The sequence below is a fragment of the Ambystoma mexicanum genome, chromosome 6p (assembly GCF_040938575.1).
Source record: "Ambystoma mexicanum isolate Mex_15411 chromosome 6p, UKY_AmexF1_1, whole genome shotgun sequence".
Classification (NCBI taxonomy): domain Eukaryota; kingdom Metazoa; phylum Chordata; class Amphibia; order Caudata; family Ambystomatidae; genus Ambystoma; species Ambystoma mexicanum.
In genome coordinates this window covers 1319347889-1319373897 of record NC_090935.1, presented here as the reverse complement: position 1 = coordinate 1319373897, position 26009 = coordinate 1319347889, and the positions used below count along the sequence as shown (strand labels likewise).

At 47.7% G+C, this 26009-nt stretch overlaps 1 long non-coding RNA gene across 1 annotated transcript in view; it reads right to left on the bottom strand.

Annotated features, from left to right (window-relative positions):
* The window catches only part of LOC138510374 (uncharacterized), a 1273529-nt gene extending 1247978 nt beyond the window's left edge, over nucleotides 1-25551 (bottom strand). The window contains exon 1 of the long non-coding RNA XR_011280372.1: nucleotides 25243-25551. This is a non-coding gene — a long non-coding RNA (uncharacterized lncRNA). The remainder of the gene's footprint in view (nucleotides 1-25242) is intronic.
* Nucleotides 25552-26009: the final 458 nt, after the last annotated feature.

The window sequence follows — 26009 nt, the reverse complement described above, 5'->3', positions numbered from 1 at the left end:
TGTTCTCCACAGAGATTCATTCCTCTGACATGGGTATTGTAGTCCTTTGCAAACCAAAGGGCCTCTCATTGTCTGAATCCTCCCCTTCCTCATATATAGAGGACAAAGCTCTAAAGTAGTCAGACCTAGGATATGGTTTAAAACCCATTTCTAGAGCAGAAGGATTTAAATTTGTTGTCACTGCCTGAGAAAGCTTTGAGGTTGTTGACGTGGACGTCGTAGGCTTCGACAATCCTGAAAAAGGCATTGAGAAAGGGAATAGTTTCTTACCTGTAACCCCATTTCTCCAGCATTGATATCTTTCATGGGTTCACATGCTTAGAATATTCCCCGTCGTCAGGCTGGGAATCCTCGGTAAATTATATAGACGTTTTCCATAGGAAAAATTTAGACACTTTTGTGTCCTATCTATGTCGTTTTGGGCCGCGTACGCCTGCGCCACTAGGACGTAGAGGTATAAGTAGCCCCGCCCCCGCGGGTCCCTCAGATTTCGACCCCCAAAGTAGTATGGGGGACATCTGGTTTGCATGCCAGGGGAGGCCGGCGGGCGCATGTGAATCCATGAAAGATACCAATGCTGGAGAAATGGAGTTACAGGTAAGAAACTATTCCCTTCTCCAGCATTGGATCTTTCATGGATTCACATGCTTAGAATAGATTATATAGCAGTATCCCCTAACATTGGAGGTGTGTATGCAAACCAATATCACCATAACCATAATGCATATTTATCATGGCAAAACATCACATTATAGTATGTCAACAGTGAAAACATCACACTTCAGAGTACATTAGCCGAAGGATGTGACCCCTTAATTGGGGCTTACCTTATTGAAACAGGTGCTGTAGGACTGCACAACCCATCTGTGTATCATCAGCATGTTGCTGTCCGAGGCAATAATGCCGGGTAAACGTGTGTGGTACCGACCAGGAAGCCGCCTGACAGATATCTCCCAGCGGAATTCCGGACCACAATGCCGTAGACAAAGAAGTGGATCTTGTCGAATGGGCCCTTGGACGCTTCTCCAGCGGTTTTCCGGCTTTTGAGTGACAAAAGGAAATAGTAGACAACACCCATCGGGCTAGTCCTTGTTTTGAGATCGGTTTACCTTTATCTGAAGGGCCATAAGCCACAAATAGCTGTCTCGTGTCTCTGAAGCTTTGAGTGCGATGGAGGTAAAATTTTAAAGCTCTTTTCACGTCCAGTGTATGGAGAGTCTTCTCCGCAACCAACTAAGGTGTTGGAAAAAACATTGGCAGCACTATAGAAGAGTGCTTATGGAACATGGTAGGTACTTTAGGAATGAAATGAGGATTAGTAGCCAACACGACTTTATTATTGAAAAATCTCAAGTACGGTGGATCGATCACTAAAGCTTGTATTTCTGACAGTCGTCGAGCCGAAGTAATAGCCACCAGAAAAGCCAATTTCCACGACAAAACTTTCAATGATGACGATGACATCGGTTCAAAAGGGGCCTTCATCAGCACTGCCAGAACCAGGTTAAGACTCCAGTTTGGAGGAAACTTTTCCGCGGGAGGAAAGGTTCGGAACAACCCTTTAAGGAAATGTTTAATCAGCCGGTCACTAAATAACGGAGTTGAATGTCTCTTCCGAGTAAATCTCGAAATGGCAGCCAGATGCACTTTTATGGATGAAACAGACAAGCCTTTTTGAGCTAGGAGTAGCAAGTATGGTAGAAGTTGTTCCGGTGTGATATTAAGCGGGACCAAACCTGGTTGACCTGCGCACCATGTGCAGAATCTCTTCCATTTGTATGAATATGAAGTGTTCGTGGACGGCGCCCTCGCCGCTTGCAAAATGCGACGACAGTCCGCTGGAATCTTTAACGTGCCAAACTCGGAGAAATCAGGAGCCAGGCTGTCAGACTGAGGCTGTCGGGGTCGTGATGCCAAACAACCCCTTTCTCCTGAGACGGAAGGTTTGGGATTTTCTGGAACCTCATTGGTTCTGCCGCTGAAAGATGGAGTAGATCGGAGAACCACACTTGTCTGGCCCAGTACGGTGCCACCAGGATCACCCGACATGGATATCTGTGGATCCATTGCAGCGTCCGACGTATGAGCGGAAACGGGGGAAAGGCATACAGAAACTTGTCCGTCCACGGGAAAGAGAACGCTTCCCCTAGTGAGTCTTGCTGTGGCCACCTGCTCACGTATTGTGGGCATTTCTTGTTGTCTCTCGTCGCAGAGAGATCGAGGGCCGGACGACCCCATTTCTCGAAGACACAGTGTAGTTGTTGGTCGTTCAGTTCCCATTCGTGTAGTCGATTCATCTCCCTGCTGAGAGAGTCTGCTTGCACGTTTTTGACTCCTGGCAAGTGGAACGCCAATAGAAATATCTTCTGCTGAAGGGCCCAATGCCAGATCTCCTGGGCTTCGGTTGACTGAGTTCTGGAGCGAGTTCCTCCCTGTTTTCTTAGATAAAACGTTGTTGTGTTGTCTGTCATAATCCGTACAACTGATCCCTTTATCCGTGGAAGAAAGGACTTCAGGGCCCAACGCACCACCCTTAATTCCAGCACATTGATATGAAGGCCGGACTCCTCTGATGACCAACGACCCTGAACCTGTAGGGAATCCAGATGAGCTCCCCATCCAGTTAGAGAAGCATCCGTCACCACTGTCATCTGGAACACCGGTTCCAGCAAGGGCATTCCCTTTGTCAGATTTATGGAAACTCTCCACCATTGAAGCGCCCGCACGAGTCTGCTGTTGCTGGTCAATTTGTCCGACCAATGCCCTTGACTCTGTGCCCATCGATCCGCCAAGAATTCCTGAATCGGTCTCATGAAGAGACGGCAATTGTTGATTAAGGGTATGCAGGACGACATGGTCCCCAGTAGGGACATATACCTTCGCACTGACACTCTGGTGTCGACTTTCCAATCCGATGCTTTTTGCTGCAGTTTCAGAACCCTTTCGACGGATGGCTTTACCAGTCCTGACTGCATCCGGAATTCTGCCCTCAGAAAGACCAAGGTCCTTAATGGCAATAAGGAGGACTTTTCAAAGTTTATTGCGAAGCCCAAACGTTGTAGGAGGCCCATGGTGGCATTTAACCTTTCCTGTGTCCTTTCCGGAGACAATCCCCTCACTAGCCAATCGTCCAGATAAGGGTACACATGATGACCTTCTTTCCTTAACCAGGCTGCTACTGGAGCCAGACACTTCGTGAACGTCCTGGGAGACGATTTCAGTCCGTATGGGAGGACCTTGAACTGATAGTGGGTTCGTCGACGACGAACCGTAGGAATCTTTTGTGTCGTCGACGCATCGGGATATGGAAGTATGCGTCCTGAAGGTCTAGCGACGACAAATAATCTCCTGGTTGTATCGAATGGATCACTTCTTGGAGTGCAAGCATCTTGAATTTTAGATTCTTGAGCAGTTTGTTGAGCGCTCGTAGATCTAGAATGGGACGCCATTTTCCATTGGGTTTCTTGACGACAAAGTAACGGGAGTACACTCCCTGTCCTCTTTCTGCCACCGGGACCAGTTCTATAGCCCCTTTCTGCCGCATAAGCGCCACCTCTTGCATTAGTATTTGAAGGTGGGGCTGCGTCGAGAACACCGGTGGAATACGTGGTGGCTTGCCCTTGAACTGTAGAGAATGGCCCAGATGTATCGTTTCCAAAACCCATTGGTCTGTTGTTATGCGAGCCCACTCGTCGACGTGACGAGACACTCTGCCCCCCAGGACGTTCTGTAAGTTGTCATTGCCGGCTTTTGGCCTGTTTATCCTTCGTCGACGAGGAGTAGGCGCCTTGTCGTCTGGAGGATTGGTAATCTCTGCCTTTACGAGTAGCTTGGGCTGCACGTCTGTAGTCTTTGGAAGAGTAGGAGGGTCTGCTGAAACCTCGGTCTCTAGATGATCCAAACCGGGAGTTACCTGATGCTCCTCTGAAGGGACGAAAGGAACGAAAATTCCTACCACTCTGGAGGGCTCCAAGGGTACAAGCCGTGTCAGAATCTTCTTTCATGCCCTTCAAGGCTTCATCCACTTTCTCCCCAAACAGGTGTTCTCCTTCGCACGGCATATCCATTACCTTATATTGTACCTCTGGTCTGAACGTCGTGCACTTAACCCAGGCTTGCCTTCGTAACACTACGCCATTGTTGATTTGCTTAAAGCCTGATTCTGCCAGGGTGACAGCAATGTTAATGGAATGATTGGAAGCCTCTTCTCCCTCACGTACGAGCAGCATGGCAGACTTCCCGTGTTCCTCCGGCAGATGGTCCAAGATAGGAGCTAGCCGATGCCACATCTCCCTATCATACCTGGCCATAATAGCAAGGGAGTTGGCTGCTTTAACTGTAGTCGCTCCAACCGATAGCACTTTCTTCCCAAAAGCATCTTGTCTCCTGGCTTCGTTGTCTGCCGGGGTTGTGCATTTGTGTTGCGACCTTGCCTTTCTGGCTGCCGCCGCGGATACCACTGATTCCGGCAAAGGTTGAGACGTCAAGCACTTGGGAGTCGATTCCGGAGCTTCGAATTTCTTTTCTAATCGACCTTTTACTGCCGGTTCTGAAAAGGGGTGACACATGGTTTTTAGTCCCTCCTGCCAGACATGGTCTAAAATGGGGATAGCAAATATCGCTTTTCTTCTTTTGCCCATATGATCGAACAGAAAACAATCTTTTTTCTCTTCTTCTGGGACTAGGCCAAATTTCGCACATGCCTTACCCATCATGGCATGGAAAGCACCCACATCATCAGTTGGTGATGGCTGCGCCGGGCTCTTCGGAGTTTCCATCTCCGCTTCAGAGTCCCATGTAGGGTCCCTTGAGGGGGATAACGAGATGTCTGAACCCGACCCTTCACGTTCCGACTCTGATAGTTCACCTTCTTCAAGTGGACGAGAACGATCTTCCTCAACCGGGTAAGCGGTAGGAATTCTGGATGGAGGGCGAGGAGCCGGGCCCGGCTCGTCGACGACTGGCGAGGCCTGTAACACTGTCGGGACAAGCTGAGGTAACCGAGTATCCAACCGCTCCAACAGCTTCTATAATGTGTTCAACACCTCCAGGGACAGAACAGCCTGGGGATTCAGTAAGGAAGAGGTAACTGGAATGGCACTTCCACTAAAGAGCGGGCCCGAACCAGTTGGTTGTAATCCCAGATCGGTTGGATGTGCGACCGGCTCACGGTCATCCTCCGCCGACGAGATGGAGAAAGCTGCTTCTGGTTGCAGCAAGGCCTCGGGCAGGATCGGATCAAAAACCTCTGGTTGCCATCCTACCGACGGGGCCACCGTCGACGATGACATCTTTTCCATAGGCGCTGTTTGACCTGACAAAATAGTCGTTGGAAGAGCCGTCGCCGAAGACAAAGCAGGCGTCGACGACCGGATCGTCGTCGATGAAGTCTGAGGAGAAGGGCCTTGAGGCGTTCCCGCCGTTTTCGACTTCGACTTGTGGGACGAGGACTCTCGACTCGAGGTAGACTTATGACGGTATCCTGAGGAGGATTTTGATGAGTCTTTTCTCTCCTTTTTAGATGAGGAGGAAGAAGACGAAGCCTTATGTGAAGAGGAGGACTTCGCAGGATGTTTCTCCGAGGGGCGTTTTTCAGATGAGCGCGATTTCTTCGCCGGAGGCTCCGCCAACACTGATCGACGAGGGGGGACAGGAGACTTAGATCTCGAGGCTGTAGAGCCTACCTCCGATGCCGGGTACGCACCCACTCCGTCATTGAGCCAAGTAACCAGGTGTCTGTTGCGGTCTTTTAGGGTCTTTTGTGAGAAGCCCTGACAAATCTCACACGTGTCCGCCATATGATGAGGGTGAAGGCAGTAAATACAGTCCATATGCCCGTCTCCTTCATATACTTTCTTAAGACCGCATGTAGCACACGGACGAAATAACGCCTTTCCAGACATTCTTCGAAAAGAAACAGTCGAAGAAGATGGACGCACAACCTAATAAAATAGTAGATACTCGAGGTAATCCCACTACTTTGGAAGACGGTTGAAATCTGAGGGAGCCGCGGGGGCGGGGCTACTTATACCTCTACGTCCTAGTGGCGCAGGCGTACGCGGCCCAAAACGACATAGATAGGACACAAAAGTGTCAACATTTTTCCTATGGAAAAGGTCTATATAATTTACCGAGGATTCCCAGCCTGACGATGGGGAATATTCTAAGCATGTGAATCCATGAAAGATCCAATGATGGAGAAGTATGGAAAGACCTCGATGCACTCGAGAGGATCGGAATCCTACTCGAGAGGATCGGAATCCTACTCGGCGTCGTCGAGATTGTCGATGGCATCCTTAACGTCATGGTCGGAGCTTTCGACACCTCTACTGCCTGTGACGTAGTGACAGTTGTAGGTTTGTCCTTTATCGGGGTCGACAGTGGCGTCGAAGACGGCGTCAATGAAACCGATTTATGCGTCGAAGGGCCCTTCGGCAAAGGCGTCGATGACGCAGATTTGTGAGTCGAAGGAATCTTCGACGACGGCATCGATGACGCGGTCTTACTGCTTTTACTCAAGGGTTCATGATGCTCTCGAGTACTTTCTCTCGACGGGTTCAACGACCCGCAGCGTTTTGCAGGTCTTTCACCCAGGGTATCACCTTTAGACGTCTCCAGGGGGGGGGTCGAGGCAGCTTTCTCGAAGACACTAAGCATTTTTTTTACGGAATTCCTCCCACTTAGCCAGAGAGCTGTGTTTCGTGGGACAGGTGACCCTTTCTGGGGAAGTAGAGGAAGAAGAGGGAGATCTACAACGCCTCTTCTTAGAGTGTTTTGATCTCGAAGACTGGCGAGAACCGCTTCGAGATCTTGAACGAGAGTGTTTGTCGACGAGGAGACGAATGTCTCGACTCAGCCGAAGAAACGAGAGAGTAGAAGTTTTAAAGTCCTTACCTCTTTCTAACTTCCCCTTACACTCCTTCAAGGCTTTCGCCGTCATGGACATACAGTCCTCGCATTCCGAACAGTGATGCTCCGATCCCAGGCACCACAAACAGATCCTGTGAGGATCCGTTAACGAAATGTTCTTCCCAGTCTCGACATTTCTTGAAACCGGACAGTGGAGTCGATGGTTTGGATGAAGAAGCCATCATGTAATGGTAATAATCTTCGAAGAATAAGAAGGTTTTTCTGAAGAAAGGAACGAGCGTTACGTTTCCGAGGACCACGAAGCGTGGAAAAACAGAACTGAGCAACAGACGCTGCGCGAGTGTATTTATACTCATGATGACGTCAGCGCCGATACGGAGGCTATCGAGGGACACCAACTCGAAGGACGTCGACGCGCAGCCAAGGCCAGCAAGCTGGAATGGATAACATCAAAGATAAGGAATACGTCGGAGGACACAATCCCTTCGAATGTATGTTTAGTTAATATATGTTTGTTCACCTTCCTGTGAAACAATTACACTTGCTGCATTTTTTGTTTATTGTCCCCATCCAGCCAGTGATAAAAACCTTCTGTGGGTTAGTATATTTGGGTCCGCCCCATCAATGGATTATTATACATACGTGTCTACCTGGATAGATCAGGAAATTGTCAGGTTCCCTCTTGTATACTACTGTCAGGAGGGTGGACATGGCCTTTAACTGTCCACAGCCCAGGCTGAGGTCATCGCTTTGCTCGGGCCCGCCTTAGCTTGTGCTGGCTGGCCGTTAAAGGCCATGTCCGCCCTCCTGGCAGGGCATGAAAGTCATATTCTAGGCTGCTTCCATTATCTTTAAATAGTAATGTCATGTAAAGTGGTGTTGAATAGTGCACCTCTGACAGTGACAGGGCTACAGAGGTGGCAGTTGTGTTCCTCTTTTAGTCTGGTGTACAAATAAGTAGATTGCTACAATGTACGTAGTATCATTGTGTGAATATCGTAAGATAGAGAAAGGCGAGGATGTCCATGTAGGTTAGAAGGGCATGGGGTGTTTGGGTGAGGGGAGCCATTCGGTTCTGGGAGGTTAATTCAGCGTTTGAACATTTGGTTGTGGTCTCGGTTGGCATGGTTTTATCTATCTTGGTTTTAGGTAGAATAAGGGTCATGGGGCGATCAACGTGAACGAGCAGCACCTCAAATGCTCCTAAACTGTTGCTTTGTGTACTGGGCAGTTGCTTTTACCATATATACTAGGAAGAAGGGGTCTTGTCTGGTCAGTGTTAACATGCATGGATGACTGTTGGTAAAGTTATGCTGTGCTTTGTGGTGATGTCATATGAGATAACTGGTCTGGAGTTATTTATTAAGTTGGGAAACTTGATGGCAAGGTTTGTTGGCACTCTGGTTTAGCCAGAAGAGAGTGAGGAGATTGGCTTTGATGACTGATCTCCAGTACTCATTGCATGACGTGCTGTGCACTTGACTGCTGCATGCTCTTGGCAGTGTTGGTTTCATCCAATTTCAGGTCGCATGTGGCCCTACCCAAAGGAGATTTCCAGAGCATTCTCCATGCCGCTGTTGCCGAGTGACTGCTGGCACCTACACTGGATCAAAGCACTCTTGGTGGGTAGCAAATACATTTCTTTGTGATGGATTCTGGCCCCAGTCCAGGAAGACAATATAGGCAATGCACGTCGTTTTTTAAGGCATTCTCAGTTCGGTCAGAAGCTAGTGGGGGGTTTGGAGCGCTGGGGTGATGTGTTTGCATCTTTAATGTCGATTTGATGAAGCACGTCCTGACATATAGAACATTCGGTATCGAGTCATTTGTAAACTTGTAGAGTCTTTGGGTATCATACGCATAGTTTAAGCATATGGGGTAGAAGTTGTTCTTAAGTTCTAGACGTTGGGTAATGTAGCTGTTGAAAAGGAGAGGCAAGAGACTGGCTCTGTGGCATGGGAGATTTCCTTTTTTTAGGAAATTAAGTTAAGTTTGGGGGTAACCCGTTTGACACTTTTTTATCTGTGAGAATCTAAAGGACTTCTTCGATATGAAAATGTGAAGTGTGTTGATTATCCGGTTATGGCTGTCATTAAGCATATAGTCCAGTGTTTTAACCTGGTTTCAGTTGCAAGCCGGGCTTTCGACGCTTTAAGTTTTTCCAAGAGGATACCCAGCTGAATCTGTTTCCTGGGCCCGATTAATGCTGTGGGAGCTTTGATTGATTTGGAAGTGTTGGTTCTTCGATGCAGAACAGGATGGAGAGCTTGTCCCTCAAGGGTAAGTTTAATGGGGAGGAAGCGTCGGTGATGGTCTTGTTGTGCAAAGTGCGACCAGCTGTGTGGATGGGTATCTTAACTAATTGTTTGAGGCGTCATGTTCCCAGGTTTGCACAGTGTGATTGTATATCTTTGTTGACCTACTTTTCCAGTCAGAGATTGCAATCTTCCAGTATGGTGAGGTGTTGGAAGTCTATGGCAAGGTGATTAGTGGAGCTCATTAGGTGATGAGCTTTGCAGTCCTGGATGATATTTGTAGGGGAGAATTTAACAAAGATGAACAAGTTACTTACCAACTGTAACGTTCTTTCGACTGGATGTTCCTCCCACGTATTCCTCATCTTGTGATAAATCGTTATCTCCAGCTTCGCTGCTTCGGAAAAAAAGAATTCTCGGCAGAGGGCGCTGTGCTCGAGGTCGTGGCGTTGATTGTCCCTCGACGTACTCCGTCGACGTCACCGATGGTATAAATAACTCGAGCCGCGCCAGTTGCTTCAGTTCTGTTTTTTCGATGAAATGTAGAGGAACACCCAGGCGTGTCCCATGACCGATACATTCTTCGTGAGAGGAAAGTGTAAGAAAACGTAAACTGTACTGTGGGGTAGGATGTGAGGGTCGATGAGGAATACGTGGGAGGAACATCCAGTCGAAAGAACGTTACAGTTGATAAGTAACTTGTTCTTCGAATGGATTGTGTCCTCCCACGTATTCCTCATCTTGTGATAGGCTCCCATAGCAGTATCAATTTTTGGAGGTGGGAGTACTAATTTCAGTTTTCGTGGACAGAATGCAGAACTGCCTTTGCAAATAAACCCTCGTTAGAGGAGGCAGTGTCCAAACAATGTTTAACAAAAGTATGCATCGTTTTCCAGGTTGCAGCTGCACAAATATCTGCTGCCGGGACTCCCCTCTTTAGAGCCGCAGAAGTAGCCATTCCCCTTGTAGAATGGGCACGAAGCCCATCTGGTGGTTCTTTTCCCGCTAATCTGTAGCATTCAACTATGGCTAATATGATCCAGTGGGAAATGGTCTGTTTTGTTACAGAAAAGCCTAATTTATGACCAGTATAACCCACAAACAGTTGGTCATCTTGTCTCAATTTAGCCATCCTTGAGATATAAAAACTAAGAGCCCTCTTGGGATCTAATCTGTGTAATCTCTCCTCTTCTTTGCCCAGATGAGGAGGAGGAGGATAAAAAGTTGGTAGTACTATTTTTTGTGACAAATGGAAGTCCGAGACTACTTTTGGCAAGAACGAAGGTTTAACTTTAAGGATTACCTTATCTTTATAAAAAATAGTATATGGTGGTTTGCATGAGAGAGCCTGAAGTTCGCTAACCCTGCGGGCTGATGATAGGGCCACAAGGAGGACAGTTTTTAGAGTCAAAAGCCTCAATGGACATGAGTGCAGAGGCTCAAAAGGTATGCAAGTCAAGAATTTTAAATACTAAATTTAAGTCCCAAGTTGGTACATGAAAAGGTACTGGAGGGTATACATTAGTAAGCCCCTTTAAGAATTGAATTATTAACGGTATTTTGAAATATGAAACCTCTTCCGAGGAGCGCTTGAAAATGGACAGCGCAGCAAGGTATCCTTTGATTGTTCCTATCTGGAGCCCCAGATTAGCTAGATGTAGTAGAAAAGAGAGTACCATTGGGGTGCCACACTGAAAAGGGTCTACATCCTTGTCTTTGCACCAGTTACTAAACCTGTTCCAGCAACATTGGTACAAAGACTTTGTCTTCTGGCCAAAAGCAAAATTTCCATTACGTCATCCGGAAGATCCCAATCCTTATACCTCAACCTCTCAGAAACCATGCGTGAAGGTTGAGTGTCTTGACCTCTGGATGGAGAACCCGACCTTCCTCTTGCGAGAGAAGATCCTCTCTTTGCGGAAGACGTATTGGAGGGCAGATGGACATGTCTAGAAGGTCCGGGTACCACGTTCTCCTGGCCAATTAGGATCATGGTTTTCCTGAACTTTCTCAAACTCCTGATTACTTGAGGAATCACGGGGACTGGGGGAAACGCGTACAGCAGTGGAAACTTCCACTCCACTACGAATGTGTCTCCCAGAGCTCCTCTTTGAGGAAATTCCCTTGAGCAGTACTGATCGCACTTCCGGTTGATCGCGGTGGCAAACAGATCCACTTGAGGGGTTCCCCAAAGGGTGAAGATCTCCAGAAGGACTTCCTGAGCCAGCTCCCACTCGTGAGAGACCGTGCTCTGCCTGCTCAGAGCGTCTGCCGCTGTGAACTTCTCTCCGGCTAGGTGAATTGTCGACAGAGAGATTCCTTCTCGTATTGCCCAGAGCTGCATTGCTTCTCTGCACAGTGGCAGTGACCCTACACCACCTCTGTTGTTGAGATAGTACATGGCCACTGTATTGTCCGTCATTATCAGGACATTCTTTCCCTGTACAGAGGGCAGAAAGGCCTTCAGAGCTAGTCGGATTGCCCTCAGCTCCAATAGGTTGATGTGTAGTTTGGACTCCGATGGAGACCAACGACCGCTGATTGTCAGATCGTTGGTGTGTGCTCCCCACCCCGTGAGTGAGGCGTCCGTCACTACTGTTATCTCCAGCCATGGTTGCCAAAAAGACTCTCCCTTGAGAATGTTGTCGTTGCAAGCCCACCATAGAAGATCCTGAGCAACTGCGCTCGGGACTTGCAGAAGATCCGACATATTCCCTGAGAACTGGGACCACTGAGATCTGAGTGCCCATTAAAGGGATCTCATTCTCAACCTGGCCTCTGGTACTAGGAAAATGCAGGATGCCATGAGGCCGAGCAACCTGAGAAAATCGAAGGCCGGTAGATGTTGGGCATTCCGAAACTTCATTACCATCTGCTGGATGTGGAGAGCTCTCACTTCGGGAGGCGAGGCTTTTCCCGATGAAGTGTCCAAGACTGCTCCGATAAACTGGAGTTTCTGGGATGGTATCATCTGGGACTTCTTGAAATTGAGGGAGAAGCCCAGTTTGTGGAGGAAGTGGCAGGTGATCGAAAGATGTTCCCGAGCTTGTTCTGGAGAACTTGCTCTGATCAACCAGTCGTCCAGGTAGGGATATATGTGAATACCTCCTCTCCTGAGACTTGCTGCCACAACCGCCAACAGTTTGGTGAAAACCCTCGGGGCGGAGGTCAACCCGAATGGCAGAACTCGAAACTGATAATGAGAATTGCCAATCGCGAACCTCGGGTACTTTCTGTGCTTTAGATGGATTGGCACATGAAAGTAGGCATCCTGAAGGTCCAATGATACCAACCAATACCAACCAATCTTGGAGTTGGATAGCCTGAAGGATCTGAGAAAGAGTCACCATCTTGAACTTGTCCTTCCTGGGGAACTTGTTCAAGTTTCTCAAGTCCAAGATGGGTCTCAGTCCTCCGTCCTTTTTTGGGATGAGAAAATATGGGGAGTACCAACCCCTGTTCCTCTCCGCTACAGGTACCAGTTCTATGGCACCTTTCTCTAGCAGCGTTAAAATTTCCTTCAACAGGAGCGGATCTGGAATTTTGGCGGAGTTGGCTCCCAGTGAATGATTCTGAGGCCTTTTTAGAAAGGGGAGACAGTAACAATGGACTACTGTTTCCGGTGCCCAAGCATCTGAGGTAATGCCCCACCATTCCTTCAGATGTTGAGAGATCCTGCCTCCCACTGGTGTTTTGTGTAACAAGGTCTCAGAGGGATTTGGAGGCGGCTGCAGGAGTGGCTGAGGGTACAGATGCCGCTCCTGAGGCTGATTTTGCACCTCTTCCTCATGCTCCACGAGGCAAGTTTCTTTTGCCCCCTTGAGAAGCCTGTCCTCTTCCTCTACCAAAAGAGGAGTAGTATCGAAAAGAACGACCCCTCCAGGAAGATGAGCCGGAATAGGGTTTTAGAGTCTGGCGCAAAGAGGCGCTAAGTGATTTAGCTGCCACTTTCAAGGTCTGAAGTTTTTCTAGGCTTTCATCAGCCTTTCTGCCAAAGAGCCTCGAGCCATCAAAGGGCATGTTGAGGAGTCTAGCTTGCACGTCTGTGCAAATCCCGACTTCCTCAACCACGCAAATCTGCGTAGCACAACGCTTGCAGCCATGGATCTGCTGATACTATCAGCAGTATCCAGTCCAGACTGGAGACATTCCCCCATTGCCCCCTTCCCGTCTTTGAGTATATTCAGGAAGCCTTCCCTTTCCTCGCCTTCCGGAATATGATCAGCCGCCGCCGAAATACAGTACCACAGGGTATGGGTAAACCTGGCTAGGGTACAGGTGACATTTGCCGACTTAAGTGCCATACTGCCTGATGTGAAAACTTTACGTGCCCAGGCATCCATTTTTTTATCCTCTATCTGGAGGGATAGTTGGGTAAGCAGTTTGTTTTGAAGTAGATGCTGCCTGAATGACTAAACTCTCTGGAGTCGGATGTTTATTCAAATATTCAGGATCCGTTCCAGCTGGTCTATATTTTCTTGGAAAAGTGCTATCTGCAGCAGCAATAGTTTCTGGTTTCTCCCAGTTTTTCTCCACAGTCCTTTGAAGGGCCCTGTGAAAAGGGAGAACAGGATCTTTCTGAGGTCCCTTGACGATTATATCCATCATGTCATCTTGTTCAAAAATGGGTGAAGTATTACCCCAACCAATATATTCAACTACTCTGGTCATAAGACCCCTGTACCCAGCATATGCATGCTCTGCAGGATCAGGTTTGGTGAACTCTAATTCTGGGGATGTGTCAACTCCACTGGCAGAATGTAGAGTATCCCTCAGGTCTCTCAATCTTAGATTCCTGGTCAATAAGTTCCTCAGGAACTTGTCTTGTACCATAAGTAACTCCCAAAGGAGTAATCTTGTCTTCTTCTGAAGCAGACTCTTCATAGATTTGAAAAAGTCTGACCTGGGCAAAGGAGTGAATCTCCTTTCTTCCTCTTCCATCTGCTTCGAAGGAAATGGCAAATCCCTCGAAGTTTTTGAGGGTGTCTTCGAAGTTTTCGAAGATGACTTTGATAATGGCGTCGATGACGCATTTGGTTTTGGCGTCGAAACTATCGACGTCAAGGGCATCGACGAAGTTGTCGAAATCTTCGACGACTTTTGTTTCTTGCATGGCACTGGAGAGGTGCTCGACTCTCGAAGAGTCTTCGACGGTTTTACGTCGACTCAAGGTTTTTTGGATTTCTCGAAGCTACCGGTCTTGGCCATGGTAGCCCAGTGCAGAAATTCCCCCAGGATGCGTCTGCCAGGTGGCCCAGGGATGAGGTTTGCCCCACCGTAATGAAAGCCATCGTGAAGGAAAGCCCTGGGCTGCCGGAGCAGCCCAAGTGAAGTAAAAAGTCCCAGGCCACTCCATCATTGTGTCCCGGGTGAAGATTATTAGGCCCACCACCCTACATCCTTCCAACGTGAAGCAGAAGGGTGGGACGCAAGGAGGGGTCTTGTCGCCATAGTGATAATAGTGGCGGTAACGGGGATGCCGCCTAGATGCATGATGGCGTGGTGTGGTGCAGCAGGGATGTGAGCAGCACCCAGAAGAGGACAAAGCTGGCGCAAGTGTGGCAGTGAATGTGATTGCCACCACCCCCCTCCCCTCGCCCCAGGCTATGCGGTCCACCCTGAAGATATGGAGAGGGGTCACAGGGCACTGCAGTGCTATCGGGTGGTGTTGCAGGCCACCAAGAAGATCCAGAATACTACATGCCACATCAGTGGTGTTGGGTGAGCCTGCAATCATGCGGGGCCCCCACTCCAGAATATTTTGAAGCACAGGGCATGTGCAGTGTTGTTCAGGTGGTGCTACATGGCAGACGGGGGCCATCCAGAAGAAGGAACAGTGGAGCCAGACCCTAACATCAAGGCCTAACATCAGGACATCCCCTCACCCAGCCACATCAAGGCCAGACTCTTGAAGGTATTAAGGAGTGGCTGAGCGCGGCAGTCATCCCATTGTGACATGTTTTATATGTTGTGTGTCATTGTTCTGCTAGTGTATATTTATGTGTATATATTTGAGTGTATTGTAAATGTTAGGTAGGGGGAATTGTTATCTAGGGATTGTTAAGTAGGTGTAGGATTTTAAGATTACTTGAAAGGGATAACATGGGATGTACCCTGGCATGAGGTAAGGAGAAAAGTGGTGACCTGCCTGAAGCTGCCTAGGGGGTGGGATCACCCACTGAGGCCATCCTCTGGCCTCACGCATCATTGGGTGGTACCAGGCATTAGGCAGCAGGTCTGTTGCATCAGTCCCGCCCTGTTGGCCTCCCTTTGACCCCTCCATTCAAGCGAGGGCTGACAGAGCAGATCCCTCCTCAAGGAAGGAACTCATGCCGGGGGAATTTTAGAAAGGGAATTAGAAATAAGTGGAAACGAATGTCTAATAAAAGATTATGTGGTTCATAAATAAAGGATTTCTTATGGCAAATCCTAAGTAAAAGGGCCATGCCGCCCAATCTATTTACTATTATCTCCCAATTATATTCTGACAACAAAGCAGTTGTGCGTTGGAGATTGGGTGGCGAAACAACCACAGAATTTAAGGTTGAAAGAGCAGTGAGGCAGGGCTGTGCCCATGCCCCGCTCCTCTTTAATCTCTATATTGATGATGTCATTACTGAAATTGCAGGGATTGTTTGCATCCACCAAGACTGGGGGGGCGACAGATTCCCAGGTCTCTTTTTCGCTGATGATGCTGTACTGTTTGCTACTTCACCAACGGGGCTAAAATTCACCCTAAGCCGCATAATCGGCAAATGCGATCAACTCAAGACTGGAGCTCAATAAGAGCAAAACAAAAGTTATCGTCTTTTGGCCAAAATTCGCAAAGCATCGCAAATTGGCTGTGGAGGTAGATGGTTGCCAATTAGAACAGGTCCTGCATTATGACTATCTGGGAACCCAGTTCCACGTAAATGGTTCCTGGCAGGACCAGATAACTAAATCAAAGATAACTAAATCAAGTGCAACCTTGGAGAAAATCAGCGGGATGTACGTAAATGTGCGTTACATCATGGAAGTAGATCCAGGATGCCTGCCTTCCAGATGTATAACCTGCAGGTACTTCCATCAGCTTCATATGGAGCCGAAATCTAGGGCTATTCGAATCACCCCTGGCAATCGCTGAAAATAAGTCCCTACGGCTGCTATTGAGGCACCCAAATAGCTCACCAAGCGCTTCAGTCCACATCGAGTGTGGTATTCGCACTATACCCGACATTGCTCTATTTAGACTTATACTGTAATGGGCGAGAATCTGGTGTACCCCAGAATTGGGGAGGTATAGTGAGGCCCTATCCCATGTCCTTACCTACGAATGAAGTTGTTCACTTCTGTGGCCAGTTCATGGTAAACAATGGTTGCCAGCCTTGGATTTGCAGAGGTTGTGGCTAGACGCGATGTCTGTCTGCACTGGTAGCAAGCTTGTGATATCTAATGCAACGAAAGAGCTGTCAAGGAGAAGGCTTGTGGGTTCCCGATAAGTTCCTTGAGCACTGGCCAGATATACCTACAGGCCAAACTAGTACCAGGATTTGCACCCTATCTTGACATTATATCTCCATCTTTTGTCTTTTGCCTGCATACTGGATGTGGAATTTCTCTTGGGTATATTGAAAGTGCTGAAATTCATGAGAAGCTGGAGCGATCCCAATATTGTCACATGTCCAGTCTGCAACCCTTATTCACGAAACGATTGTACATTTTATATTGCTATGCACTGGATATAGAGTATTGAGAACAAAATACCTTACAACTGTTTAGAGCTGCTAATATTTGCCACACATATGAGGTAGTGACTTGTGCAGAGCGACTTTTGATCTTAACACTGTTTATTTTATTGCAAAGTATATCCATTGTGCGTGGTTGGTGAGAAAACGATGGATGCTTTAAGAGCTATCAATGCTATTGTGTCCGCATACATAATCTGGTATTATCGCTATAGTGTAATTATTTGGCTTTGGCGGGTTCCTATTAGGAGCTCTAATCCTCGAGCATATGACAGCCCTCGGTCGCGTATATAAAACCTACTATTTTTTTTAAATGGTGATGAGTTGAATGTGTTTTATAAGGATTGTTGGACTTTGTTTGCAACACTACAGATCATAATCTATGTATTGTTGCTTTTTTTTATATTGCTGACGACTAAAGTCGAATAAATCTTTATGAACTGAACTGAAATAAAGAGAGGTCCCTGTTGGGATCCCTATAAACTTCACCTTGTTGTCTGTGTCCAATTGAATAAGGTAAAAGCTCAGGGATTAGCTCATCGCCTGTTAACAGCAATTTTATTTTACAGGTGCAGCGCTTGTCCCTATCCAGCTGGCCTACAGGTGGTGGGGGTTTCCATTGAGAACAGTCCCCGGTCTGGGGTGAGGAAAGTGTAAACCCAAAACTGGAGCTACCCCCACACTTTTTGATAAATTGGCCAGTTATGCCCTCGCTGTGAAGATTGCAGATGTCAATAGAGTGTTTGGCTATACAGTGGGCACTGATGAGACCGCAACTTGTTCCGACCTTTACTTTGCAACTCTGCCATGTTGCCATGCTGGCCTTGGATGTTTCTTCTTTGGCAATGTGGATTTACCAGGTCTCCAAGATATGTTCCACTAGTCTTCAAAAGAGACTGTGCAGGTTCCTTTTGTGTCTAGTTGTTAGACTTGGTTTCAGGGACATTTAGTGGTAGGTAGCTGTTTCGTGATGAAGTTTGTAAAATCTTTTTACTAGGGAAGAGAGGAATTTCTGGTTATTTGCCTGTTTTGTGGTGAAGGTCCATTGGCCAAGTAGGAAGTCCAGTGTGTGTGGAGTTGATGCCTTGAAGTGAAAGAGGGTTGGCTATTTCCAGTGCACCACGTGAAAGATAACATCAACAAAAAACTTCTGACACGCCGAGCTTACTCGGTTTTTTTTTCGCCAATTATAGGATCTAATTAGGACATACGAGTACCACACGGACAGAACAATTGGAAACATTTACTTAATAGTAAACAGAGCGACGACACCATCTACGCAACGTCTGTTAAATGGTAGACATTCTGCACATGTATCTCGACGCACGGTGCGCCTGGCTCAGTGGGCTAAGAGAACGAGCGCTGCGCAGTTTCAATGTGATCTTAACTGCGCACCTTTGAAAGCGGGATGCACGCGTTCTATCAAAAAGGTGCCTCCTCCCCATTTCCAAGATGAACAGACATGTCACTTCTCCCAAGCCCTGCGCATCCACAAAACATGCCTTTTCGTGTAATAGTCTAATCAAGCATCGCATGATTTCCAAGGCAGGCAGGAGCACATCTGGATTAAATTAATTATGCCTGCAGCCGGCTGGTGGTATTGTGTAGCTGTCACATTAGACCATCGTAATATTTACAAAGGGCATCGGTAATGCAATTTTTATTGTTTAATCTTTTCTCCAATATTAGATACTTGAGAATTAGTCACTTAGCATGTTATAAATAATACAGTTCGAACACGCAGTTTGGTACCTCGTATGCCACGCCGTCCGCTATAAAAGCATCGCTGCGGACTAACAAATCACTCCTAACAAGCAGGCGCCGCCCTCGGATGCATCCGTGAAGCAGAGCTGATTGGACCACGAAGAGGCAGGCGATTGACATCTTTCTTGTAACACATTACACAGCCCCGGGTTCCGTGAAAATGGGCAACACCACAACCACCGGGAACACATTGAAAATTCAAAATTCTTGTATCCTACCAATGTCTTCTTTTGCGAAATGATTTAATTACGAAAAAAAGATTTTTTTAAAAAAAAAAAAAGGAAACTTGCACTCATGGCTCACAGCTGTATTTTCAATTTGCAAAACTTTTTGAAAAAGCACGTGTGTGTGTGTGGATTCATGGCGCTGTAAATAAAAGTTGTTCCCATCTATCACTCGGCTAGTGCAGGTATAACGATGAGCGAAAGTACGACCCTCAGCCATCAAATTTCAAACGAGAACAAAAGTATGCTGGGCGGGGAAGCGGGTACGACTGTAATGCCCAGTGGCATGCCACAGCCCACGTGCCCCCTGCTGCACCCGTGCCTACTATGATACAGACTGCCCACGTGAGCCCCCCCCCGTTTTGCTATTTGGGGCGGTGCATGAAAGCGCTGCCCTCATCTGATCCTGCTAGATGTATGTGGGATGTCAGGATGAAACCAAGTGGAAGTCTCCGTGACGATCCTGGGACGCGGTCTGGCATTCCTGGTCCCACAACTTTAAACTCCCGGCAGAAGCCAAGGCAGTAACACTTATGAAAAAAGAAAGTGGCACCCTATTACCGCTCCCCCACCAACCGGCTCCCCTGTACCCCCTAAGCAATCATACACGAAGACCAGGGAGCGTGCTGCACAGTCATTCGTCTGCGATTTAAAAGCCTGTCCCCACCGGTGTTGTGGGGTGAACAAGGACTTGTTTCCTAAAAGGCCACTCGTTCCGCCATGCGATGCTGAAATATTCAATCGCTTAAGAAGAGCTAGAGCGTCTGGCGGGCTACTCCCACTGCCGCCTTCATTTCGTAGTAGAACATTACCCTCGGGTCAGTATTGACACAGACGATCACATACACTAGGATTCGCACAGAGACAGTCTCAAACTGGTAGGAAAGGGGGCGGACTATCAGACAGCCCACTCTTTTCCATTCCCGGTGCATCGGTGCACGAGCGATCCTTCAGCGTCAATTTAGCGTGTATCATCAGTGAGTATGGCATGCTGTCCAGGTTGTGTAGGATAACTAGTGAACACAGCGCCCTCTCTCCAGTGGCCCAGGGGTAAAGGGCAGACGGGGGCGACTGCGCCACCCCCAAGTGGGCGTGCTGTCCATGGCCTGTCATTTAGCAAAGCGCACGCCCAAGTCCCCTCGAGCTGGCTGGCGCAGGGGAAACGGGCTTTTTGGAGAGACCTCCCTGAAGTTGGACAGGTCAGTAAAATCTCCCAACACGTTGCCAGAATCAACAGCCGAGTCTGCAAATAAAATGGCTCGCTTGAAAACTGATTTCCCCGCGGTTTGATTAAACGAATTACTACGTGATCTCCAATAAACAGTCATCCCGGAGCTAAGTGTTAGTGAATGCGAGGTGGACATTGAAGGCGAGAAGGCAGGTTATGCTTGCCAATGAAGGCCAGGCCGAGGTGGAGAGGCAGACAACGCCGGAAAGCATGGGGTAGAAACAAACAGCGGGACAGCCAATAAGAGAACGAGAGGCAGAGCAACAGAGTAGGAAAGAAGGTGAGAAAAAAATGGAGAACGAGAATAACTGGGGCAAGTGACACTTAAGACGTGGGGGGGGACAAAAAAAAGACGAAGACAAGGAAAGGGATGAGAAGAAAATGGTAGGATTCCAAGCGAGAAGTATACAAAGTGAAATAAAAAGGGGAAGGGAACGTTTCACAGAGATGACAAATGACAAGAAGAAACACGGAGAGGTTATGATAGAGATTGAAGGTAAAAAAGAAAAGGCGGACGGATTGACGGAGGGGACTTAAGCGAGAAGGCATGGAGAAAGGAGGTTTGAGAAGAGAAAAAGCTGCTGATTTTGCTTCAAGTCCCTTGTGCTTTGCAAGTCAACCTACCCAAAAGATGCTCACAGCAGAAACGTTGATAGGAGGACCGCGCAAAAGTAAGCAGCGTTGTCAACGCGAAAGCTTGGCCCCTGATTTTCGGGTGTTCCCACCCAAAGAGAAACAGCAAACCACTTCATCAGGGTGTGTGCGCATACATGACAAGTAGGACCCAGGGGGAGGGGGGTCGAGGAAAGACAAGCACCTCAAATGTATCGCGTTTCCTTTTTGAAAGGGCACTCGATAAAAGGGAAGCCGTCATAAATCTCACCCTTTCAGCAGGAGCACTTTCCCTTCTAGCAGCAGCAGCAGCATCTCTCTCTGTAACCACAAGAAAGGGCCTGGCGGAGTATGGAATCCGTGCACTGGGGCGGGGGGGGGGTGACCGGGCCTGGAAACAGGCTTTCACTTCTAACACGATCCCTGAATCTGATCAGAAAATTAAGGTTGGGGTGGTGCATAGTAGGGAAAGAGGAAAGTAGGGGTGAGGCAGGAGATAATCCAGCATTGCAAGGGAGGGATGGGGAGCGAGCCAAGAAAAAAGTCCTGCTCCCCACCCCCAAATGCAGAACACTCCACAGGTCTCATTTGCACCCCCAAACTGCCCATCCCTGCCCCAATCTACTTTTCTGGTAACATTAGTGACAGGTGGAATTTTAACATATAACCCCAAAAAAATTAAACTGCACGACCATTACAGATGCAGGAAATGCATATATTAGAGCTCTGTCCAGGCACTCGGGGGGCACAAATCATGCAAACCTCCTAATTTGCATATGGATTGCACCAAGAGAAGTGACTTCACAGAAAAAGACATTCATTGCAAGGGGCATCATCAGTGTTTGCACTGCTGAAAAGTGACTTTGCATTGCTGACACAAACCCTGATTCATGGAACTGTGCAAAGTGTATTTCTGCAGTGCAAAGTCATTTTTGCTGAACAAAATGAACTTTGCACGGCAAAAATACACTGCACAGTTCCATGAATCAGGGTTTTTGTCAGCAGTGCAGTCACTTGGAACTGTGCAGAAAATTCCATGAATCGGCCCTATATACATTGTCAGAGAAATATGTTGAGCAATAAGAGTGTGGCTTTAGTTTTACTCTCCCCAACCTGCATGCAGTCACAATAGCATCATGCAGATTAATATGAGCCTAGCAAATTCCCCTTGGTTTTTAAAGCCATAGTCGTTCTTTCATAAAACATGCAACATTATGCACCCTTCTCACTTCTAATCGCTGCATACAATTCCCATTTCTAAAGGGAGAAAAGTCCCTGCTAACAGTCCCCCCTCCATCCCATCAGTCCCCAATGGTGTACATTGTAATTCTCCCATTCGGAAAGGTTAAGGTGTCCTGCTATGAGGAAAATGAGCATGCTTAACAGGAATTGCTTAGCACACATTGCCCTACCAGCGGGACACTTTTACTGTTGGGCCCCCTCATTGAGGTGCCATACAGGAGACATCCCACTGACAAATTACCTGGACTAGCTCTTAAAAGAGCCACAGGCGAGCAGCTTGCCCCCCTGCCCATGCTCGGTACGCCACTTGGGTGAAGTTCCAAGACAAAAGGTCGAATTCCAAAAGCGTTTTACAATGGAGCAATCCCACACAAAAATCAGGTCCCTAATCTAATAAGGCAAGGGAGTCAAAAACGCACTACGAAAAGTAGAGGCTGTGGAGAAAAAAAAAAGGTAAGGTAAGGGACTGAGTGCAGTAAGCTAAGCAAGACAAGGTCGAGGGGTGAACAACAGCAAGCCACTGAGTGAAAAGTGGAGGCTAGATTATTCGGCCAGGGTAAAGAGTGAAGAGAATAAAAGGCAATAAAGTTGAGGTGAGGGAGTGAAAAGCAAGACAAGCCCATGCTGCTGCAGGGGACACTTTTGAACCCAGCATGCCCCACTCAGACTTTCATAGGCGGCCCATATCTAGATCACAACTAAACTGGGAAATGTAACAACTGGTATTTATGAAACTACCAAAAGGGAAAAAACGACTTCAGCAAACACTTTAGAAAAACAATTTACATTGGGAAATGGGTTACACAGGGAGTCAAAGAAGCCAAAAGGGCCTAATTTGCAGATGAGTGGATTTGCATAAAGAATTGCTCCAGAGGCAACTACCGCCAGTGGTGTTTCTGAAAATCCACCCAAAGCCCAGGTGACCACTGGTGGAAGTGGTATTTCTGGTAGTGTTTCAGAACTGTGTCAGTTTTAACATCTGAATGTATTTCTAAAAACAATTTTAACCCAATTCCACCTTGAAAGTGAAGTTGGAAATGGATGCTATACATTAATGAGCCATGCCAATACTGTACATTATTTAATGCATAGAAGGTTGAATGGAGGGCCTTTTATGCATTACATTTGCAAGTTGGGGAGGGGGCATCAGAAATGCCCACATCCTTAACCCCTTACAATAACTTAGACTGCCAACAACTTTTCCTGAACATCCTTCCTGTAGTTACATAAGTCAAACATGTTTGGCGTCACTTTGGAATTTGTACCGCCACCTCTGAGGTGGAGGTAAGAATTGGTGGCTTTTCAGCAGAAAACCTGGCTTGAATGCCATTTGTAGCATTCCCAACAAATGCAGCTGATAGTATTTGGCCCAAGCCTGAAATGGATTGTCAGTAAATCTGGTAGGGATTGGCAAACAACCCTGGATTTATCGTTTCCACCCAACTCTAAGCGAGACCCAAACTCAAACTATGGCAGTGGAATAAGACTTTTAAATGTTAAGAATTGAATACGACACAGGAAGTGAGTGAAAATAAGACAACAAAATGTGCTCCAAAGTAAGGATCTAGGAATCAGTGAAAGAGGCAGGGTATGGAAGAAAGAGTACATTGGTATGGGAGTAACAAGAGAGAAAAAAGTATAAGGTGAATTAGAGAAGAGAACAACTGGAGAGTAAAAGTCAGGGGAAGAGACATGGGGTTGGGAAAGCAGGATAAGGAGAAAGCAATGTGAATTGGTAAACGGCATACAGAATATGATGTGAAGTGTAAAGAGCAAGCAGGGTGATTGTAATCCAACATAGTAAAGAAAAGTAAGCACCAAAACAAATAAGCGCACGGAAACTGAACGGCAAAAAGAAAAAGAAAGAAATGACTATCTGAGCAGAAAGAGAGAAGGACGTGTGAGAGCAACCTACGACGAGTAAAGCTACTTCAGTAGTGCAGATGAGCGGCATGTGATTGGCTGAATGGTATTGTCAAACTGGTAGAAAGAACATATTCTTTCTACTTGGCAAGCAGGGTGTCAGCGGCCACTCTGCCCTTGATGCTTCAAAATCCCCTGCAGACAGTTGTGTTAGCAACACGTTTGTTTTTATTACACACCGTTACCTCGGAGAACGTACCCACCCACTTAACCAGGCCCGCTGCGGATCATGCTGACCCCGAGTGGATGCACGTCACGGCCACTGGAGCACAGCCACAGCCGCGAACTATCTCCCCTTCCGGGCGCACGCTCTTACAAGGTGGCCCAAAAAGGGACACGCGCCGCGAGGCAAAAGCCCAGCCAAGTAGGTACTGGCTCCTAGAAAAGCACGGTCTCCGGTACCCGTCAGCCAATTAATTTGGTCAACTGGGGATCCCACCATCTACTATCAAAGGCCTGCCCGGATGCGCTTGTACTAAGCCAGAGGACCCTCCTAAAGAAAAAACGTGCATCATAGGCGCCACTTCACACTGCAAGAGTTAGAATGGTGTGTGGCGGAAGGACCTTTACGCTTGGCGTCAAAAAAATAGTGCCTATCCCCAGAATATCGAAACAGGCCCGAGTTTACTGCGACAGACAGTTCCGCGCAAGTGAAGGGCGGGGACCTGCTATTGCCAAAGTGAGGTCAGGCAGAGGGCAATGCAGGTCAACCTGTGGGGTTCGTGTAATGTAATTTGTAAATAGGTTTTAATATCATTCCCAGGCCCTCTCCTTTTAACCAGCGCTTGTTATAAACGCGTGGGGATCAGGGCCCAGACCCTGCAAAGCGTTCGCCCACCTTGAGTTTTCTTTTATCTGCGCCATTAATTAACTAAACGCACCTTTCCTTGGCCTAACCATCACGTGTCAGCAGACCTTATGTCCCAAGCTGTTAGAAAAAAAAATCAATAAAAGGGTGAACATGTACCGGCGTGTAAACGGGTGGGGATAGAATCAAACACGTTGATGTGATAACTCCTCATCGATAGGCGCACAAACTCACCGTTTTCTGTGCCCCTCGCTACTCAAAGTTTGCAGCGTGCAGAGAGAAGACTGCCTGCACCGTCGGCTGTCACACACAGTCGCAAACAAAAAACTGCCAGACGCAGCTCCCTAACAATGAGCACCCCACTATGACGTTCCCAAATCCCGGTACTCTGCTCCCCACCACTTGACCTTTTCCAGCAAGCAGCCCCCATCCGCAAAGGAGGGGGAGCCCACTAAAAGAGCAACAAGTTCTCGAAACTTTGTGACTTCGCGGTGTTGACAACGACAACAGAACGCGTCTTGCCCCCTTTCACAAGACAAATCCGCGTCTAGCCCAACGTGCCAGAGAAACAAGGCGGAATTGTACTCACCTCCGCGACCCCGGCGCCCCCCTGCCGCAGCGCTCCTCGCTCCGTCCCCCTCGCACTTCCTCCTGTCGCTTGTCAGGGTCGTTCTCGCTTCTTCAGGTGATTCAAGTCAGTCTCTCGCACGCCCTCCCAAAAAAAAGTGCTGAGGCACAAGCACGGAGGGAAAGAGAAACATTCAGGAAGCTTCAGCGGGCAGGCAGAGACCGCGGACACCAGGATATGAACCCCGGGTGATAACTCTTAGTAATTTGGTGATTCGATGTCTGTGGGCTTATTTTAACCCCCTTCACCGAACGTGCCTTTTCGGGGGGAGTGCGGGGGAGGGGTTGGGGGTTGCGGGCGGGGGTCTTAAGCTTCCAAACAATGTGTCATTTTCACATTTATTGGTTTAAAAAATATTTCCCCCAAAATCAGGTTAAAGAGCCACGACACACCAGGGGCATAACACGCGGTGTTTTAACTGTCCTTGTTTAGTTTTTGGTGGAGCCTTCGGGGAGCCTGCGGTTGCTTTGTCACCCGCCCCCTCCCCACATACACTTATCCTACTCGTTCTTCGATCTTCTGCCAAGACACCATTCCACACCAGACTTGTGGGATGACAAAAACAAAGCTTAAACTTAACAAAATAGAGTTGGCTTCTTCTTTCTTATAGCCCCCCCACCCCCACCCCCACCCCCCCATGCCTCAAGGGACTAGTTTGTGCGAGTGTTGGGATGCGTGGAATGTTGTAGGTTGTGTGTGAGTGTGCTGAGCCGTCACGGTGTAGGCTT